This window comes from Oncorhynchus nerka, linkage group LG6 (genome assembly GCF_034236695.1).
Source record: "Oncorhynchus nerka isolate Pitt River linkage group LG6, Oner_Uvic_2.0, whole genome shotgun sequence".
Classification (NCBI taxonomy): Eukaryota; Metazoa; Chordata; class Actinopteri; order Salmoniformes; family Salmonidae; genus Oncorhynchus; species Oncorhynchus nerka.
Window position 1 is genome coordinate 9290042 of NC_088401.1, and position 17885 is coordinate 9307926.

Consider the following 17885-nt stretch of genomic DNA (forward strand, 5'->3'; position numbering starts at 1 on the left):
TCACCACCTGTCTTGTACTGGTTGAGATGGTCCCCGTCACCAACTGTCTTGTACTGGTTGAGATGGTCCCCGTCACCAACTGTCTTGTACTGGTTGAGATGGTCCTCATCACCAACTGTCTTGTACTGGTTGAGATGGTCCCCGTCACCACCTGTCTTGTACTGGTTGAGATGGTCCCCGTCACCAACTGTCTCATACTGGTTGAGATGGTCCCCGTCACCAACTGTCTTGTACTGGTTGAGATGGTCCCCGTCACCAACTGTCTCATACTGGTTGAGATGGTCCCCGTCACCAACTGTCTTGTACTGGTTGAGATGGTCCCCGTCACCAACTGTCTCATACTGGATGAGATGGTCCCCGTCAACAACTGTCTCATACTGGATGAGATGGTCCTCGTCACCAACTGTCTCATACTGGATGAGATGGTCCCCGTCACCAACTGTCTCATACTGGATGAGATGGTCCCCGTCACCAACTGTCTCATACTGGATGAGATGGTCCCCGTCAACAACTGTCTCATACTGGATGAGATGGTCCCCGTCACCAACTGTCTCATACTGGATGAGATGGTCCCCGTCAACAACTGTCTCATACTGGATGAGATGGTCCCCGTCACCAACTGTCTCATACTGGATGAGATGGTCCCCGTCACCAACTGTCTCATACTGGATGAGATGGTCCCCGTCACCAACTGTCTCATACTGGATGAGATGGTCCCCGTCACCAACTGTCTTGTCCTGGATGAGATGGTCCCAGTCACCACCTGTCTTGTCCTGGATGAGATGGTCCCCGTCACCAACTGTCTTGTCCTGGATGAGATGGTCCCAGTCACCACCTGTCTTGTACTGGTTGAGATGGTGCCCCTCATTAAACAGCAACCGGCGTAGCCTGGTAGTTGAGCTCTTTCAGGTAACCCTAGTTGGCAGGTGTAGCTGTGGCAAACGCTTAATACATCTGACCATATAGGCCCTATGCATCAAACAAAACACTTGGTTTCCATTGAGCTTGAGACGATGTCAGCAGACTAGAAGGCGAACTGTAGCACACAACAGTGATCCCTGGAGTTCTACAGGAAGTATCCATAGAGATAGGTTCCTTCTGCTGCAGAATCTTCTGCTGCAGAATCTTCCTTTCTGAACCGTGCAGCGTACAAGGAGCTCATCCGTTCAGATAAAAGCCTTTGGCTCTAACAAGAGCCAGCTCAGCAGACACCACTTACACACAGTGCAGTCTCTATGCAGAGGAGAACCCGAACGAACAACTGGAGATAATCGTGGTTGCAGCTGCGATTGGACACCCTAGAACATCAATTCCTGATGCTGCTGCGATTGGACACCCTAGATCATCAATTCCTGATGCTGCTGCGATTGGACACCCTATAACATCAATTCCTGATGCTGCTGTGATTGGACACCCTAGAACATCAATTCCTGATGCTGCTGCGATTGGACACCCTAGAACATCAATTCCTGATGCTGCTGCGATTGGACACCCTAGAACATCAATTCCTGATGCTGCTGCGATTGGACACCCTAGAACATCAATTCCTGATGTCCTACTGCACTATGTTGCCACATGAATTCCGTCAGTAACCATTCACGCAGTAAAATGCAGCTGCTAAGCATGTTAGTTCTGCTCTCCAAATATGTTTCATTTACAGTCATGTATTATTACTGCCTATATTATTACTGCCTATTACTGCCTATATTATTACTGCCTATTACTGCCTATATGATTACTGCCTATTACTGCCTATATTATTACTGCCTATTACTGCCTATATGATTACTGCCTATTACTGCCTATATTATTACTGCCTATTACTGCCTATATTATTACTGCCTATATTATTACTGCCTATATTATTACTGCCTATTACTGCCTATATTATTACTGCCTATTACTGCCTATATTATTACTGCCTATTACTGCCTATATTATTACTGCCTATTGCTGCCTATTACTGCCTATTACTGCCTATACCAGTCGATAGGCTACTATTACCCCCTGCCTATTACTGCAGGTTCAGCCCACCAGCTCCCAGCCCCCAGCCTCAGCCGTAAAGCCTTTATCCAACAGCAGCAGTGTTAGGGCTATGACCCAGGAGACAGCCAGGAGACAGCCAGGAGACAGCCAGGAGACAGCCTGGAGACAGCCTGGAGACAGCCAGGAGACAGCCAGGAGACAGCCTGTCTCAGCCACAGCACTGACGTGTGGCAGTAAAACAGACAGATCCTGCCACTCAGAGATACACGCGCATCAGCATAGCTTCCGCAGCGCAGAAAGAACAATGAACGTACGCAATCACAAAGGACATCTGCTGTAGCTTCGGGTGACTCTCAGTGAGCTAGATCAATCACTGTGGTTTACAATCAAAAAAAGGTCCTGAAGGACGGAGTCATCAAATCAAATTGTATTTGTCACATGCTTCGTAAACAACAGGTGGAACTAACAGTGAAATGCTGACTTCCCAACAACGCAGAGAAAGAAAATAGAGAAATAATATAAAGGTAATAACATGTAATAATAAAAGTAATAATAAATACAAGATGAGTAACGATAACTAGGCTATATACACAGGGTACCAGTACTGAGTAATGATAACTAGGCTATATACATAGGGTACCAGTACTGAGTAATGGTAACTAGACTATATACACAGGGTACCAGTACTGAGTCAATGATAACTAGGCTATATACACAGGGTACCAGTACTGAGTAATGATAACTAGGCTATATACACAGGGTACCAGTACTGAGTCAATGATAACTAGGCTATATACACAGGGTACCAGTACTGAGTCAATGATAACTAGGCTATATACACAGGGTACCAGTACTGAGTAATGATAACTAGGCTATACACACAGGGTACCAGTACTGAGTAATGATAACTAGGCTATATACACAGGGTACCAGTACTGAGTAATGATAACTAGGCTATATACACAGGGTACCAGTACTGAGTAATGATAACTAGGCTATACACACAGGGTACCAGTACTGAGTAATGATAACTAGGCTATATACACAGGGTACCAGTACTGAGTCAATGATAACTAGGCTATATACACAGGGTACCAGTACTGAGTAATGATAACTAGGCTATATACACAGGGTACCAGTACTGAGTAATGATAACTAGGCTATATACACAGGGTACCAGTACTGAGTAATGATAACTAGGCTATATACACAGGGTACCAGGAGTAATGATAACCATATACACAGGGTACCAGTACTGAGTCAATGATAACTAGGCTATATACACAGGGTACCAGTACTGAGTCAATGATAACTAGGCTACAGTATATACACATGGTACCAGTAATGAGTAATGATAACTAGGCTATATACACGGGGTACCAGTACTGAGTAATGATAACTAGGCTATATACACAGGGTACCAGTACTGAGTCAATGATAACTAGGCTACAGTATATACACATGGTACCAGTACTGAGTAATGATAACTAGACTATATAACAGGCTATATACACAGGGTACCAGTACTGAGTAATGATAACCAGGCTACAGTATATACACAGGGTACCAGTACTGAGTCAATGATAACTAGGCTATATACACAGGGTACCAGTACTGAGTAATGATAACTAGGCTATATACACAGGGTACCAGTACTGAGTAATGATAACTAGGCTATATACACAGGGTACCAGTACTGAGTAATGATAACTAGGCTATATACACAGGGTACCAGTACTGAGTAATGATAACTAGGCTATATACACAGGGTACCAGTACTGAGTCAATGATAACTAGGCTATATACACAGGGTACCAGTACTGAGTAATGATAACTAGGCTATATACACAGGGTACCAGTACTGAGTAATGAAACTAGGCTATATACACAGGGTACCAGTACTGACTAAACTATATACACAGGGTACCAGTACTGAGTAATGATAACTAGGCTATATACAGAGGGTACCAGTACTGAGTAATGATAACTAGGCCATATACACAGGGTACCAGTACTGACTAGACTATATACACAGGGTACCAGTACTGGGTAGTGATAACTAGGCTATATACACAGGGTACCAGTACTGAGTAATGATAACTAGGCTATAAACACAGGGTACCAGTACTGAGTAATGATAACTAGGCCATATACACAGGGTACCAGTACTGATTAATGATAACTAGGCTATATACACAGGGTACCAGTACTGAGTCAATATTACTAGGCTATATACACAGGGTACCAGTACTGAGTAATGATAACTAGGCTATATACACAGGGTACCAGTACTGAGTAATGATAACTAGGCTATATACACAGGGTACCAGTACTGAGTAATGATAACTATATACACAGGGTACCAGAACTGAGTAATGATAACTAGACTATATACACAGGGTACCAGTACTGAGTAATGATAACTAGGCTATATACACAGGGTACCAGTACTGAGTAATGATAACTAGGCTATATACACAGGGTACCAGAACTGAGTAATGATAACTAGGCTATATACACAGGGTACCAGAACTGAGTAATGATAACTAGACTATATACACAGGGTACCAGTACTGAGTAATGATAACTAGGCTATATACACAGGGTACCAGTACTGAGTAATGATAACTAGATATACACAGGGTACCAGTACTGAGTAATGATAACTAGACTATATACACAGGGTACCAGTACTGAGTAATGATAACTAGACTATATACACAGGGTACCAGTACTGAGTAATGATAACTAGGCTATATGCACAGGGTACCAGTACTGAGTAATGATAACTAGGCTATATACACAGGGTACCAGTACTGAGTAATGATAACTAGACTATATACACAGGGTACCAGTACTGAGTAATGATAACTAGACTATATACACAGGGTACCAGTACTGAGTAATGATAACTAGGCCATATACACAGGGTACCAGTACTGACTAGACTATATACACAGGGTACCAGTACTGGGTAGTGATAACTAGGCTATATACACAGGGTACCAGTACTGAGTAATGATAACTAGGCCATATACACAGGGTACCAGTACTGACTAGACTATATACACAGGGTACCAGTACTGGGTAGTGATAACTAGGCTATATACACAGGGTACCAGTACTGAGTAATGATAACTAGGCTATATACACAGGGTACCAGTACTGAGTAATGATAACTAGGCCATATACACAGGGTACCAGTACTGACTAATGATAACTAGGCTATATACACAGGGTACCAGTACTGAGTCAATATTACTAGGCTATATACACAGGGTACCAGTACTGAGTAATGATAACTAGGCTATATACACAGGGTACCAGTACTGAGTAATGATAACTAGGCTATATACGCAGGGTACCAGTACTGAGTAATGATAACTAGGCTATATACAGGGTACTGAGTAATGATAACTAGACTATATACACAGGGTACCAGTACTGAGTAATGATAACTAGGCTATATACACAGGGTACCAGTACTGAGTAATGATAACTAGGCTATATACACAGGGTACCAGAACTGAGTAATGATAACTAGGCTATATACACAGGGTACCAGAACTGAGTAATGATAACTAGACTATATACACAGGGTACCAGTACTGAGTAATGATAACTAGGCTATATACACAGGGTACCAGTACTGAGTAATGATAACTAGGCTATATACACAGGGTACCAGTACTGAGTAATGATAACTAGACTATATACACAGGGTACCAGTACTGAGTAATGATAACTAGACTATATACACAGGGTACCAGTACTGAGTAATGATAACTAGGCTATATGCACAGGGTACCAGTACTGAGTAATGATAACTAGGCTATATAGACAGGGTACCAGTACTGAGTAATGATAACTAGGATATATACACAGGGTACCAGTACTGAGTAATGATAACTAGGATATATACACAGGGTACCAGTACTGAGTAATGATAACTAGGCTATATACACAGGGTACCAGTACTGAGTCAATGATAACTAGGCTATATACACAGGGTACCAGTACTGAGTAATGATAACTAGACTATATACACAGGGTACCAGTACTGAGTAATGATAACTAGACTATATACACAGGGTACCAGTACTGAGTAATGATAACTAGGCTATATGCACAGGGTACCAGTACTGAGTAATGATAACTAGGCTATATACACAGGGTACCAGTACTGAGTAATGATAACTAGGCTATATGCACAGGGTACCAGTACTGAGTAATGATAACTAGGCTATATACACAGGGTACCAGTACTGAGTAATGATAACTAGGCTATATACACAGGGTACCAGTACTGAGTCGATGTGCAGGGGTACGAGGTAATTGAGGAGGATATGCAAATATAACTAGGAATAAAGTAACTAGGCTACAGGATAGATAATCCATCTTCACAGTGGAGGTGTCATAATTCCCATAGCTTTTTGGTTAACTATTTGACTATCTGCATAGACCCCTTTTGCCCTAGCTTTTTTTTTGCATCATCACCTATGCTTCTGCTACTATTTATAAAGTACCACAGTATGAGTCACATTACCCATAAAACATAGCGGTCAAATAGGGAAATGGTTCCAATCATTTTTCCACCATTCCCTTTTCTCGTAGCGAATTTTAGAAACACTTCAAATAAAAGCTGTGTTTCATGTAGGTTTACCCTGGCATGATGTTTTGACAACTGTGTAGGTTTACCCTGGCATGACGTTTTGACAACTATGTAGGTTTACCCTGGCATGACGTTTTGACAACTGTGTAGGTTTACCCTGGCATGATGTTTTGACAACTATGTAGGTTTACCCTGGCATGACGTTTTGACAACTGTGTAAATCTCTCTAGGACAAAGACTACTTTCATCAATATAATCGTCTCTATTTACTCTCAGACTCAAAAAATGCTAATTAAACATCAAAGTTGACATCATGCAAAACTACAAATCTCTGCAAGCTTACTGCGCATCAATTTAAAACTTGTTCATAGAATTGTCCATTTAAAGAAATGGAGCCAATTTATGAATTACTACATTTAGCTAGACAGTTAATCCAGAGATTATTTTATTATTTTATTTATAATATATAAATAATTTTGCCCCTTTTTTCTCCCCAATTGGTAGTAGTTACAGTCTTGTCTCATCGCTGCAACTCCCGTACGGACTCGGTAGAGGTAAAGGTCGAGAGCCATGAGTCCTCCGAAACACAACCCAACCAAGCCACACTGCTTCTTGACACAATGCCCATCCAACCTGGAAGACAGCCATGAAACATCATACACCTGGCAACCTGGTCAGCATGCACTGGCTCACCACAGGAGTCGCTAGTGCACAATGAGACAAGGATATTCCTGTCGGACAAACCCTCCCTAACCCGGACGACACGGAGCCAATTGTGCGACACCCCAGGGGGCTACTGGGCGCGGCGAATCAACCCAGAATCTCTGGTGGCACAGCTAGCACTGCGATGCAGTACCTTAGAGCACTGTGCCACCCAGGAGGCTGATGAATCCATAGATTCTTACCTTTTCCTTGATTCGGCAGTCTAGTCCAGATCATCATGGCATTTGTAGTTCTTTATGATAGCCACATTAGCAGCTAATTAGCCTTTCATTTTGGGGGATAAATACAGGCGAATCACCTTGTCCTAGATAGATTTACTGTTATCAAAACCTCACACCAGGGTAAGCCTACATGAAAGATATTTTATTTTAATTGTTTCTAAAATCGCCTATGGGAAAAATGAATGGTAGAAAATGATTGGAACCATTTCCCTGTTTGACCGCTATGTTTTATGGGTAATGTGACTCATACTGTGGTACTTTATAAATAGTAGCAGAAGCATAGGTGATGATGCAAAAAAAAAGCTAGGGCAAAAGGGGTCTATGCAGATAGTCAAATAGTTAACCAAAAAGCTACCTGGACTAACTATTTATCAGTCTTATGGCTTGGAAGCTGTTCGGGGTCCTGTTGGTTCCAGACTTGGTACCGCTTGCCGTGCAGTAGCAGAGAGAACAGTTGGTACCGCTTGCCGTACAGTAGCAGAGAGAACAGTTTATGACTTGGGGGTTAGAAGCTGTTCAGGGTCCTGTTGGTTCCAGACTTGGTACCGCTTTGCCGTGCAGTAGCAGAGAGAACAGTTGGTACCGCTTGCCGTGCAGTAGCAGAGAGAACAGTTGGTACCGCTTGCCGTGCAGTAGCAGAGAGAATAGTTGAACAGTTGGTACCGCTTGCCGTGCAGTAGCAGAGAGAACAGTTGGTACCGCTTGCCGTGCAGTAGCAGAGAGAACAGTTGGTACCGCTTGCCGTGCAGTAGCAGAGAGAACAGTTGGTACCGCTTGCCGTGCAGTAGCAGAGAGAACAGTTGGTACCGCTTGCCGTGCAGTAGCAGAGAGAACAGTTGGTACCGCTTGCCGTGCAGTAGCAGAGAGAACAGTTGGTACCGCTTGCCGTACAGTAGCAGAGAGAACAGTTTATGACTTTGGTGGCTGGAGTCTTTGAAAACATGTTGGGTCATCCTGGGAGAGTTAGTATGTGTGTGTGTGTGTGTGTGTATGTGTGTGTGTGTGTGTGTGTGTGTGTGTGTGTGTGTGTGTGTGTGTGTGTGTATTTATTTGTTGTTGCTTCTCTGTAATACTACAAGCAACCTAATTTATTGGGACACTGTGTTTACGAACCTCCAGACGAGCTTCAATGCCATACAACTATTCTTCCGTGGCCACAAGCTGCTCTTAAATGCAAGTCAAATTAAATGCATGCTCTTCAACCGATCACTGCCCGCACCTGCCCCGAGCCGTCCAGCATCACTACTCTGGACGGTTCTGACTTACAATATGTGGACATCTACAAATACCGAGGTGTCTGGTTAGACTGTAAACTCTCCTTCCAGACTCACATTAAGCATCTCCAATCCATAATCGGCTTCCTATTTCGCAACAAAGCATCCTTCACTCATGCTGCCAAACATACCCTCGTAAAACTGACCATCCTACCGATCCTCGACTTCGGTGATGTCATCTATAAAATAGCCTCCAACACTCTACTCAACAAATTGGATGCAGTCTATCACAGTGCCATCTGTTTTGTCACCAAAGGCCCATATATTACCCACCACTGCAACCTATATGCTCTCGTTGGCTGGCAATCGCTTCAAATTCGTTGCCAAACCCACTGGCTCCAGGTCATCTACAAGTCTCTGCTAGGTAAAGCCCCACCTCATCTCAGCTCACTGGTCACCATAGCAGCACCCACCCGTAGCAGGCGCTCCAGAAGGTGTATCTCACTGGTCACCCCCAAAGCCAATTTCTCCTTTGGCCGCCTTTCCTTCCAGTTCTCTGCTGCCAATGACTGGAACGAACCGCAAAAATCACTGAAGCTGGAAACCCATATCTCCCTCACTAGCTTTAAGCACCAGCTGTCAGAGCAGCTCACAGAGCACTGCACGTGTACATAGCCCATTTGTAAACAGCCCATCCAACTACCTCATCCCCATACTGTATTTATTTATTTATCTTGCTCCTTTGCACTCCAGTATCTCTACTTGCACAGTCATCTTCTGCACATCTACCATTCCTGTGTCTAATTGCTATATTGTAATTACTTCAACATCATGGCCTATTTATTGCCTTACCTCCCTTATCTTACTTAATTTGTACTCAATGTATATAGATTTTTATTTTTTTATATTATTATTGACTGCATGTTTGTTTATTCCATGTGTAGCTCTGTGTTGTTGTATGTGCCAAACTGCTGTGCTTTATCTTGGCCAGGTCACAGTTGTAAATGAGAACCTGTTCTCAACTAGCCTACCTGGCGAAATAAAGGTCAAATTAAAAATTTAAATTATGAAGTTAGGTTCCCAATCTGGGCTAGCTAAAGCTACCTCATAACTAGCCACCAAGCCATTTAATGCCATCAATCAAGTTAGTTAGACAAGCTAGCTGCTCTATCTTAGCTGGCATGCCTGCTGGCAAGTTTGGTAGACTTTAGAAAAGCAAGCACGCAAGCAATTACTAAGTGCACTGAATAAGACTCAGAGATGCAGAGAAGCATATTTCCTTTCCTTAAAACCTCTTAGGGAAGTTCAGAATTCAAGCAGATTTTCGCAGCTTTTTGTTAAAAATCGCGCAACATTTCAGCGCCCTGCTATTCATGCCAGGAATATAGTATATGCATATGATTAGTGTGTGTGGATAGAAAACACTCAGACGTTTCCAAAACTGTTTAAATCACGCCTGTGGCATTTACAGAACGTGCGTTTCATCGAATAGTGCTTGAAAATCTGTTCACTGAAAATGGAAAAATATATTCTTCCGCGACTACAGGCAATTGTTCAAAGCGAACAGAATTACATAGAGCCGAGTTTTCATTGGCTACAGCTTCCACAGGTTGTCTAGAGTCACGTCATTTGTTGCGCAATTGATTCTTGGTCTAACCGAAACAAGGGAACTCCTTTCCTACTGTCCCCGCCCAGATTTTGGTTCGACCTTTTCAAGACATCATTTTCTCCACAGACAAGCTAATCATTTCACATCGCCTCCTGAGGAATTGTATCGCTTATTAACGTGTACTAATACCTAAAGTTGCATTACAAAAGTATTTCGAAGTGTTTTGTGAAAGTTTATCGTCGACTTTTTGAATTTTAAAAAATTACGTTACGTTATGAAATACTAATTGTTTTTCTTTACTCGCAACGGAGTCGTAGCTCAATATCTAGGCTATATATGGACCGATTTAATCGAAAAAAGACCCTAAATGATGTTTATGGGACATCTAGGAGTGCCAAGAAAGAAGCTCGTCAAAGGTAATGAATGTTTTATATTTTATTTCAGCGTTTTCGTTTGCGACGGCTAACGCAAAATCTGTAGTTTTAGGTGACGGTGCAGTATTTTGAGGGTTTTTCAACAACTTAAAAAAAGAACTTCAGGAGGATAGACAGCTCAAGAGGTCTAATTAGATATGCATAAAAATTTTAATGGTAGGTTTATTTGAACAGTGAGAGACAGAATAACAACAAACAACAAAATCCAGAAAAACCCATGTCAAAAATGTTATAAATTGATTTGCATTTTAATGAGGGAAATAAATATTTGATCCCCTCTCAATCAGAAAGATTTCTGGCTCCCAGGTGTCTTTTATACAGGTAACGAGCTGAGATTAGGAGCACACTCTTAAAGGGAGTGCTCCTAATCTCAGTTTGTTACCTGTATAAAAGACACCTGTCCACAGAAGCCATCAATCAATCAGATTCCAAACTCTCCACCATGGCCAAGGCCAAAGAGCTCTCCAAGGATATCAGGGACAAGATTGTAGACCTACACAATGCTGGAATGGGCTACAAGACCATCGCCAAGCAGCTTGGTGAGAAGGTGACAACAGTTGGTGCAATTATTCGCGATTATTTGCAAATAGAAGAAACACAAAAGAACTGTCAATCTCCCTCGGCCTGGGGCTCCATGAAAGATCTCACCTCGTGGAGTTGCAACGATCATGAGAACGGTGAGGAATCAGCCCAGAACTACACGGGAGGATCTTGTCATTCAACTGAGACTGCTCTTCTCTGTATCACGGAGGCCCTCCGCACTGCTAAAGCTAACTCTCTCTCCTCTGCTCTCATCCTTCTAGACCTATCGGCTGCCTTCGATACTGTGAACCATCAGATCCTCCTCTCCACCCTCTCCGAGTTGGGCATCTCCGGCGCGGCCCACGCTTGGATTGCGTCCTACCTGACAGGTCGCTCCTACCAGGTGGCGTGGCGAGAATCTGTCTCCTCACCACGCGCTCTCACCACTGGCGTCCCCCAGGGCTCTGTTCTAGGCCCTCTCCTATTCTCGCTATACACCAAGTCACTTGGCTCTGTCATAACCTCACATGGTCTCTCCTATCATTGCTATGCAGACGACACACAATTAATCTTCTCCTTTCCCCTTCTGATGACCAGGTGGCGAATCGCATCTCTGCATGTCTGGCAGACATATCAGTGTGGATGACGGATCACCACCTCAAGCTGAACCTCGGCAAGACGGAGCTGCTCTTCCTCCCGGGAAGGACTGCCCGTTCCATGATCTCGCCATCACGGTTGACAACTCCATTGTGTCCTCCTCCCAGAGCGCTAAGAACCTTGGCGTGATCCTGGACAACACCCTGTCGTTCTCAACTAACATCAAGGCGGTGGCCCGTTCTTGTAGGTTCATGCTCTACAACATCCGCAGAGTACGACCCTGCCTCACACAGGAAGCGGCGCAGGTCCTAATCCAGGCACTTGTCATCTCCCGTCTGGATTACTGCAACTCGCTGTTGGCTGGGCTCCCTGCCTGTGCCATTAAACCCCTACAACTCATCCAGAACGCCGCAGCCCGTCTGGTGTTCAACCTTCCCAAGTTCTCTCACGTCACCCCGCTCCTCCGCTCTCTCCACTGGCTTCCAGTTGAAGCTCGCATCCGCTACAAGACCATGGTGCTTGCCTACGGAGCTGTGAGGGGAACGGCACCTCAGTACCTCCAGGCTCTGATCAGGCCCTACACCCAAACAAGGGCACTGCGTTCATCCACCTCTGGCCTGCTCGCCTCCCTACCACTGAGGAAGTACAGTTCCCGCGCAGCCCAGTCAAAACTGTTCGCTGCTCTGGCCCCCCAATGGTGGAACAAACTCCCTCACGACGCCAGGACAGCGGAGTCAATCACCACCTTCCGGAGACACCTGAAACCCCACCTCTTTCAGGAATACCTAGGATAGGATAAAGTAATCCTTCTCACCCCCTTGAAAGATTTAGATGCACTATTGTAAAGTGGCTGTTCCACTGGATGTCTTAAGGTGAACGCACCAATTTGTAAGTCGCTCTGGATAAGAGCGTCTGCTAAATGACTTAAATGTAAATGTAAATGTAATCTTGTCAATGATCAAGGCAGCTGAGACCATAGTCACCAAGAAAACAATTGGTAACACACTATGCCGTGAAGGACTGAAATCCTGCAGCGCCCGCAAGGTCCCCCTGCTCAAGAAAGCACATATACATACCCGTCTGAAGTTTGCCAATGAACATCTGAATGATTCAGAGGACAACTGGGTGAAAGTGTTGTGGTCAGATGAGACCAAAATGGAGTTCTGTGGCATCAACTCAACTGGCCGTGTTTGGAGGAGGAGGAATGCTGCCTATGACCCCAAGAACACCATCCCCACCGTCAAACATGGAGGTGGAAACATTATGCTTTGGGGGTGTTTTTCTGCTGAGGGGGCAGGACAACTTCACCGCATCAAAGGGACGATGGACGGGGCCATGTACCGTCAATTCTTGGGTGAGAACCTACTTCCCTCAGCCAGGGCATTGAAAATAGGTCGTGGGTGGGTATTCCAGCATGACAACGACCCAAAACACACGGCCATGGCAACAAAAGAGTGGCTCAAGAAGAAGCACTTTAAGGTCCTGGAGTGGCCTAGCCAGTCTCCAGACCTTAATCCCATAGAAAATCTGTGGAGGGAGCTGAAGGTTCGAGTTGCCAAACGTCAGCCTCGATACCTTAATGACGAAGATTTGCAAAGAGGAGTGGGACAAAATCCCTCCTGAGATGTGTGCAAACCTGGTGGCCAACTACAAGAAACGTCTGACCTCTGTGATTGCCAACAAGGGTTTTGCCACACAGTCATGTTTTGCAGAGGGTTTACTTCCCTCATTAAAATGCAAATAAATGTATAAAATTTTTGACATGCGTTTTTCTAGACTTTTTTGTTATTATTCTGTCTCTCACTGTTCAAATAAACCTACCAGTAAAATTATAGACTGATCATTTCTTTGTCAATGGACAAACGTACAAAATCAGCAGGAGATCACATACTTTCTTCCCTCACTGTAACAGGAGTAGACCTTACAGTGAAATGCTTACTGATGAGCCCCTAACCAACTATGCAGTAAAAACATATCTATACTGTATATCTACAGTGGGGAGAACAAGTATTTGATACACTGCCGATTTTGCAGGTTTTCCTACTTATAAAGCATGTAGAGGTCTGTAATTTTTATCATAGGTACACTTCAACTGTGAGAGACGGAATCTAAAACAAAACTCCAGAAAATCACATTGTATGATTTTTAAGTAATTAATTTGCATTTTATTGCATGACATAAGTAGGGGCGGCAGGGTAGCCTAGTGGTTAGAGTGTTGGACTAGTAACCGGAAGGTTGCAAGTTCAAATCCTCGAGCTGACAAGGTACAAATCTGTCGTTCTGCCCCTGAACAGGCAGTTAAACCCACTGTTTCTAGGCCATCATTGAAAATAAGAATTTGTTCTTCACTGACTTGCCTTGTTAAAAAATGGATCACCTACCAACCATAAGATTTCCAGCTCTCACAGACCTGTTAATTTTTCTTTAAGGAGCCCTCCTGTTCTCCACTCATTACCTGTATTAACTGCACCTGTTTGAACTCGTTACCTGTATAAAAGACAACTGTCCACACTCAATCAAACAGACACCAACCTCTCCACAATGGCCAAGACCAGAGAGCTGTGTAAGGACATCAGGGATTAAATTGTAGACCTGCACAAGGCTGGGATGGGCTACAGGACTATAGGCAAGCAGCTTGGTGAAAAGGCAACAACTGTTGGCGCAATTATTAGAAAATGGAAGAAGTTCAAGATGACGGTCAATCACCCTCGGTCTGGGGCTCCAGTAAAATAACATTTTTTTATTTAACTAGGCAAGTCAGTTAATAACAAATTCTTACTTTCAATGACGGCCTAGGAACATTGCCTGCCTGTTCAGGGGCAGAAGAACAGATTTGTCAGCTCGGGGATTTGAACTTTCAACCTTTCAGTTACTAGTCCACCGGTCTAACCACTAGGCTACCCTGCCGTAATAGCGAGACTATATACAGGGGGGTACCGATACTGAGTCAATGTGCGGGGGCACCAGTTATTTGAGGTAATATTTACATGTAGGTAGAGTTAAAGTGACTATGCATAGATGATAAACAGAGAGTAGCAGCTGCGTAAAAGAGGAGGGGGGGCAATACAAATAGTCTGGGAGGCCATTTGATTAGCTGTTCAGGAGTCTTATGGATTGGGGGTAGAAGCTGTTTAGAAGCCTCTTGGACCTAGACTTGGGCCTCCAGTACCGCTTGCCGTGCGGTAGCAGAGAGAACAGTCTATGACTAGGGTGGCTGGAGTCTTTGACAATTTTTAGGGTCTTCCTCTGACACCGCCTGGTATAGAGGTCCTGGATGGCAGAAAGCCCGGTCCCAGTGATATACTGGGCCATTTGCACTACCCTCTGTAGAGCCTTGCAGTCGGAGGCCAAGCAGTTGCCATACCGGGCAGTGATGCAACCAGTCAGGATGCTCTCGATGGTGCAGCTGTAGAACCTTTTGAGGATCTGAGGACCCATGCCAAATCTTTTCAGTCTCCTGAGGGTGAATAGGTTTTGTTGTGCCCTCTTCACGACTGTCTTGGTGCGCTTGGACCATGTTAGTTTGTTGGTGATGTGGACACTAAGGAACTTGAAGCTCTCAACCTGTTCCACTGCAGCCCCGTCGATGACAATGGAGGCGTGCTGTCTGAACCAACTATATTAATTTGGGGACAGGTTGAAAAGCATTAAACATTTATGGCAATTTAGCTAGCTAGATGGCTGTTCGGCAACCAACTTTAAGGTGTATTACCACTACCAACTGGACTGGAGAGTGGACCTCAGTTCATCTTTCAATCACCCACGTGGGTATTTGCTCCTAAAAAACAATGAGGAGATGGAAGAGGCGGGACTTGCAGCGCATCAAGCGTCACAAATAGAAGCAAGTTCTGTTTTACATGATGAGCACACTCCTCATGTCACTTAAAATAGAACTTGGTTCTATTTGTGAAGCTCAATGCACTGCAAGTCCCGCCTCTCCCATCTCCTCATTGGTTTTTAGGTGCATATACCCACGTGGGTGATTGATAGATGAACTGAGGTCCACTCTCCACTCGGTTGTAGTAATGTAGCTGACCCCATATCAAGTCCAAAGAAGAAAAAGAAGCCTGAAGGAAGGAGGAGAGATGACGACTAACAAATTCAGTTTACCGTTTTATCTGTGGATTAATTGTCTGAGTAGAGGACCTTGTGCATTTCAGGTAAAATTACAACCCAATGTTTTTATCCCAGGATAAATTAGACAGCAACAGCAAGCCAGCTAGCTAAATTGCCATAAATGTTTAATGGATTTCGACCTGTCCAAAAAAAAATGTATATAATTGGTTCAGAGTTTGTTTTGATATTTCAACATGCATGTCCTGATCATGTCTGGTGTGGGGGGGGGGGGGGGGGACAAAGTCAGTGCCGGCACATGTGCGGTCTGGTCAGCATGTTAGCTGACTGAATAACATGTATGTGTAAATAAATAATAATAATTTGCAATGCAAGCATGTGCCCGCATGCTGATTTTGTCCACCCACACCAGACGCGATCAGACCAGATTAAAATATCAAAACTAACTCTTAACCAACTATATTAATTTGGGGACAAGTCAAAAAGCATTAAACATACAGCAGAACACAGCTAATTAATCAAATTGCATTCAAACTGAAGATCATGATTAGGTGATTGAGCTGGGGCAAAACAGTGACACCAATTAGACCCTGGAGGACTGGAGTCAATCTGGGTTTGGGGTTTTGCTTGCATGCATCGCCCAACCTGGCATTACAGGAAGGATACTGGGAGGCTGAGGACAACATCAGCAAACCAACTGCATAATCTGGCATCCCCATCATCAAATCATATAGCTCCAGTGGGTTGTTAGAAGCACCAGTCGCTGTCATAAACGGGCACACTCCGTTGTGAAGGAACTCTCCGAGCTGGTTTAATCAATGTCTTTGTTTTGTTCATTTACCTAATTGTTATATCTACTTAAATGTTTTCTCTTTATGGCTCCCGACTGGCGTAGAGGTCTAAGGCACTGCATCTCCGTGTTAGAGGCGTCACTGCAGACACCCTGGTTCGACTCCATGCTGTATCACAACCGGCCGTGATTGAGAATCCCACAGGGCGGCACACAATTGGTCCAGCTTCGGTGTAGGCAGTCATTGTATATAATAATTTGTTCCTAACTGACTTGCCTAGTTAAATAAAGGTTAAATGAAGAAAACCAAATATTGTAGGCCTATACTGAAAATGTGTAGCCAACAAATGGAACAATAAATCCTGCGCATGTGTATATATACATATATACAGCATATGTAATGTAGCGTAACATTAAAACGATGCAGTTATATCGTGGTAGATGCGTTTACAATCAAAGATAATTCAGTCAATGTATTATTCCTTTTTCATTCGGATATTTTCAACCAATATAACTAACAACGTTCACGAACCAGCTCACGTTGCATTGCACGAACGGCATTTCATTCACTGTAATTGTAATTGTAACATAGCGTATGGTTCAAAATCATAAACGAACAGCCTAAGAGACACACATGAACAGTCAGATTTACCTTTATTCAGGCTTCCATGTAGATCTCTGTTCGGAATTCAACTGGTTTGTGATGGTGCGAAGGCATGGCAAATTCTGTCCGATGCCATGTTATGTTTAGTACTTTTAATAGAGCTCTCTCGGAGCCTACAAGTCCGATTTTACAGGGCAAATTGGAACCGTAGTTCTAAACTGCATTGCCCAGAATGATAAATCCACCCCACATAACGCGCAAATTGACAGCGGTGTGGGATGCAGCGAAACTGACGCTCGCTTATGGAAGTGATGGGGAGGTTACAGTAGGGCAGGGCACTTCGATCATTTGGGGATCGAACTACAGCTACATTCTTAAAGAGATAGGCCTATTCACATACACCCCCTCCCTCCCAACACACACACGCGTTAATGAAATATATGTGAATTTGCTAATATCAATTTAACTCCCTTGGGGGGGGGGGGGGGGGGGGGGGTAT

General features: G+C 43.8%; 1 protein-coding gene across 1 annotated transcript in view; it reads right to left on the reverse strand.

Moving 5' to 3' along the window:
- LOC115130093 (TLC domain-containing protein 4-B-like) overlaps positions 1-17679 on the reverse strand; it is a 38456-nt gene extending 20777 nt beyond the window's left edge. The window contains exon 1 of the mRNA XM_065019248.1: positions 17435-17679. The gene's annotated coding sequence lies outside the window, so the exon portion shown is untranslated. The remainder of the gene's footprint in view (positions 1-17434) is intronic.
- Between the last annotated feature and the right edge of the window lie 206 nt (positions 17680-17885).